This window comes from Hoplias malabaricus, unplaced genomic scaffold (genome assembly GCF_029633855.1).
Source record: "Hoplias malabaricus isolate fHopMal1 unplaced genomic scaffold, fHopMal1.hap1 scaffold_47, whole genome shotgun sequence".
Lineage (NCBI taxonomy): Eukaryota > Metazoa > Chordata > Actinopteri > Characiformes > Erythrinidae > Hoplias > Hoplias malabaricus.
Window position 1 is genome coordinate 268,045 of NW_027101322.1, and position 4,732 is coordinate 272,776.

A 4,732-nucleotide genomic window follows, 5' to 3' on the forward strand; every position below is an offset into this window, starting at 1 on the left:
ACGGTACTTTGTTCGCTATCGGTCTCGTGCCGGTATTTAGCCTTAGATGGAGTTTACCACCCACTTTGAGCTGCATTCACAAGCAACTCGACTCCGGGAAGCCCGATCTACCCGGCGGGATGCGGGACAATACCGGGCCTTCACCATCTGCGGAAGACACTTCCTTGCAAAACTTGGTCCCGCGTCCGCACCGAGACCAAACGGACTTCCGTACGCTACATTTCCCGGCCCACCCCGGTCAGGGGAAAGTGGGATTCAGCGCTGGGCTCTTCCCTCTTCGCTCGCCGCTACTAGGGGAATCCTTGTTAGTTTCTTTTCCTCCGCTTACTGATATGCTTAAGTTCAGCGGGTTGTCTCGTCTGATCTGAGGTCGCACTACGAGACTGTTTTGCGGGGCGCGGGGGGCGCGAACCCCCCGGCCGCTCGCCGTATTACGGTACCCACTCTCCGACGGCGGCGGAGAGCCCAGCGGGGAGAGACTATGACGGATTGGACCCGGACCTAATGGCTCTCCCTACGTCCGGAGCTCTCGCCACACGTCGGGTTTAAGGCCCGAGTCTGGGTTTAGGGAGACGAAGGGCCGTCCGAGGTGGAGGCCCTGCGAACTCCCAGCCGCGGTCTAGGAAGACCGATCGATGGGTAAACCGACCCTCAGACAGGCGTGGCCGCGGGATGGACCCCCGCGGCCGCCATGTGCGTTCGAAATATCGATGATCTGTGTTCTGCAATTCACATTATTTAACGCAGGTTACCGCGTTCTTCATCGATGCACGAGCCAAGTGATCCACCGCTAAGAGTTGTATGAGGTTTGTGCCCGGCCCGTTACAGGCCGGGCGAAGGAAGCCATTCGAACACGAGACAACGTTTGACAATATTTCAAGCCGGGTGCCTTCCCCCCCGTGGAGGGGGGAAGGTCATTGAACCTGGGCGTCACCACCGGACCGAGGAGTTACGGCCCGGGGGACGATCGCCCGAGTAGGTGCCCGAGACTTACGTGGTTTAGGAGACCGGGTCTAGGCCCCACCGTTCCCGGCGAGGCCCAGGGTTTGGTTCGCTGCGTTACGGGTCCCGGTCTAAGGCATTCAGGCGTGCGCTCAAAGCCAAGCTCTCCACCCCGGAGGGTATGAGCGAGGCCCGGTGGTACGCTCCCAAGTCCCCCGCTTAGGGGAAGGCGCTGGGTAGATCCCACCTAGTCAGGACCGGCGGGCACCGGCCGTCTCCTTCGGGTGTTTAAACGCATCCGGGGTTCGTGAGGCCCCTTCAACTCGCGCACCGGCCTTAGACTATTATACGGTCCGTCTCTGCGAAGCCAACATCGGGGTATTTGCATGCGCTCTTAAGCTCCGCTCCAACCCCGTGAGGGGAAAGAGTTTCGCCCGGCGGTACGCTCCCGTCCACCACCACCCCCTGTGCCGGGGGGATGGGTTCAGGGAGATCCCACCGAGGCCGGCGAGCACCGGCCAACGCCCTGGGGGTGAGTAAGCCCCTTTGACTCGCGCACGCACAATCAAGCCTTCAACGATCAATGGTTGGTTTAACGACCCGGCGGGCGGCTCCGGCGCCACTCTCCCCCCCGCGAACGAGGGGGGCGGACCGGGGTACCTATGCACCTAAGGCGGTCCTCGCATAACCCCGAGTTCCGAAGCCGGCTCGCTACGTCCACCCACCCGGAGGGGGAGAGACTCACGTCGGCCGACGACGAAAGGTACGAGGCTTCTGCGGTCCATACCTTGAAGGTACCCGCCGGGGGAGGTTTGGCCTCTCGAGTCCGACTCGACAACCGGCCGTGGCCAGGTCACCGTTAATGATCCTTCCGCAGGTTCCCCTACGGAAACCTTGTTACGACTTTTACTCCCTCTAGATGCCCAGGTTCGATCGACTTCCCACCTCAACGAGGCAACCCCCCGGTAAAGGGGCACCTCGGAGATGGTCCGAGGACCTCACCAGGCCATCCAATCGGTAGTAGCGACGGGCGGTGTGTACAAAGGGCAGGGACTTAATCGACGCGGGCTGGTGACCCGCGACTACTTGGAATTCCTCGTTCAAGGGGAAAAGTTACAATCCCCTATCCCCAGCGGGGAAGGCGTTCATAGGATTGCCCAGGCCTTTCGGCATAGGATGGATGCACATGCTGAACCAGCCAGTGTAACTCACGTGCGGCCCCGGGCGTCTAAGGGCATCACAGACCTGTTATGGCCCCGAATCTCATACGGCTTTGCCTTGCCCCGGATCGCTCTAAGAAGTTCGGCCACCGACCGACGAACCCCTCGGGCCGCAAGCCCCCACAGGGACCCAAGGGAGGGCCGTGTAACTTTTTAAGGCACAGGGTCTCGTCCGTTATCGGAGTTAACCAGACGAATCGCTCCACGAACTCCCAACGGCCATGCACCACCACCCACAGAATCAAGAAAGGGCCATCAATCTGTCAATCCTTACCGTGTCCGGGCCGGGTGAGATTCCCCGTGTTGAGTCAAATTAAGCCGCAAGCTCCACTCCTGGTGGTGCCCTTCCGTCAATTCCTTTAAGTTTCAGCTTTGCAACCGTACTCCCCCCAGAGCCCAAAGACTCGTGGTTTCCCTCACGCTGCCCGGCGGGTCATGGTCGCTAGCCTCACGCCGCCGGATCGCGGGTCGGCATAGTTTACGGTCGGAACTACGACGGTATCTGATCGTCTTCGCTCCCCCGACTTTCGTTCTTGATTAATGAAAACATTCTTGGCAAATGCTTTCGCTTTCGTTCGTCCCACACCGGTCAACGAATTTCACCTCTATCGGTGTGGTACGGATGCCCCCGGCCGTCCCTCTTAATCATTGCCCTCGGTCCTTAAAACCCACGAAATAGGACCGTGGAAGCCCCGGAGCCCCACTCCGGAACGACCAGCCGTCCCGAAGGAGAGACCCCGAAGCCCCGCGGAAGGGCCCTATTCCATTATTCCTAGCTCAGTCAGACATGGCACGTGTCGGCCTGCTTTGAGCACTCTGCTTTATTCAAAGTAAACGCTCCGGACCCTCCAACCCACCGTGCACCGCAGTGAAGTACCCAGCTAAGGGCTTCTCCGCGGCCGGCGAGCAGAGGACACCGGCGGGTAGGGACCAGGTCCCAACATCCACCCAGAGACAGGGGGTCACCCCCGAAGGAGCTCCCCACGCCATCCCGGACAGTACAGGGGATCCGAGACCTGTCCCCACATCCAACTACGAGCTTTTTAACTGCAGCAACTTTAGCATACGCTATTGGAGCTGGAATTACCGCGGCTGCTGGCACCAGACTTGCCCTCCAATGGGTCATCACTCACGGACATAGATTGAGTTCATTTCGATTACGCTCCACAGGATCATAGGACCCGCATCGATATTTTTCGTCACTACCTCCCCGTGTCGGGAATGGGTAATTTGCGCGCCTGCTGCCTTCCTTGGAAGTGGTAGCCGTTTCTCAGGCTCCCTCTCCGGAATCGAACCCAGATTCCCCGTTACCCGTGGTCACCACGGTAGGCACGTAGCCTACCGTCGAAAGTTGATAGGGCAGACACTCGAATGATACGTCGCCGCCCCGGAGGGCTTAACGATCGGCCAGAGGTTATCTAGAGTCACCAAAGCGACCCGACCGGAGCCGGGAGGGTTTTTCGGTTCTGATAAATGCACGTATCCGGGGGACAGGGGCCGGGAGAGCATTTCACGCCGACCCCCAGAACCCTTCCAACGCTTCGTTTGCATGTATTAGCTCTGGAATTACCACAGTTATACCAAGTAACGTGTGGAGCGATCAAAGGAACCATAACTGATTTAATGAGCCATTCGCAGTTTCACTGTACCAAAACCCGTGTGTACTTAGACTTGCATGGCTTAATCTTTGAGACAAGCATATAATACTGGCAGGATCAACCAGACCGACCCCCCTTGGATCTCAAACCCCGGACGGGGAAAGAGAGGGGGCGCATGGAGCCCGTGAGAGTGATCTCAGGGGACACCAGCGAAGAGGATCGAACGCGACCCCGCTGTGGGGGTCTGCAATCGACTTGGCAACTTGGAAAACGTATGATTCTCGCCCGGACGGTGCAGGCTAGGGGCCGGGTCCTTCCCTCAAACGGATCCCGACCCTAAGGCACCACCGACGCGGACGTTGAACGGACCTACTGTTGGATCGACCGGCCGACTAAGTCCCCCTCGGAACCGTTCTGGACAAGCGGACATGCCTCTTACGGGCATCCACGAGCCATGGAGGCTGGGAGCACAAGGTGGGGAGGATCGCTCTAAGCACTGTATTTAGGCTTAGAAGCCTGCCCCTGGTGCTCCGCGTATACCGAGCTCGAACGGCCGTAAAGGACAGCCGTTAAGGGAAGAGAATGGAAGAGAATCCTGGCCCCCTCAAAGCGCGAGGAAGTCGGCATTGGTTTTACGGTACGCCCCACCGGAGCCGTCTGATGTTCAGAAGACGAAGGGTTTTGCCCTCAATCTCGTAAGGTCGAGGGCTCACCACCGAACTTCCAGCCGCGGTCCTTGGTAGGACCGATACGCGGACAAGCCGCAAATCCTGGCCCCCTCGCAGTGCGAGGAGGTCGGCAAAGGTTTACGGTTTCGCCCCCCGGAGCCTACGGAAGTCTGCGTTTAAGAAGACGAAGGGTCGGATCCCGTAGGCCGACCCTGCGAACTTCCAGCCGCGGTCTGTGGAAGACCGATCCGTGTCACCTCTAATGCGCTCTTTGCCTCCGGCCGTTTCCAGCCGGGGGCCCGGT

General features: G+C 59.4%; 1 non-coding gene and 1 pseudogene across 1 annotated transcript; both read right to left on the minus strand.

Annotated features, from left to right (window-relative positions):
- LOC136685945 (28S ribosomal RNA) overlaps window positions 1-373 on the minus strand; it is a 4,391-nt pseudogene extending 4,018 nt beyond the window's left edge.
- A 272-nt stretch (window positions 374-645) lies between these two features.
- Window positions 646-799, minus strand: LOC136685942 (5.8S ribosomal RNA). The gene has a single exon (XR_010800227.1). It is a non-coding gene; the product is annotated as a 5.8S ribosomal RNA (ribosomal RNA).
- Between the last annotated feature and the right edge of the window lie 3,933 nt (window positions 800-4,732).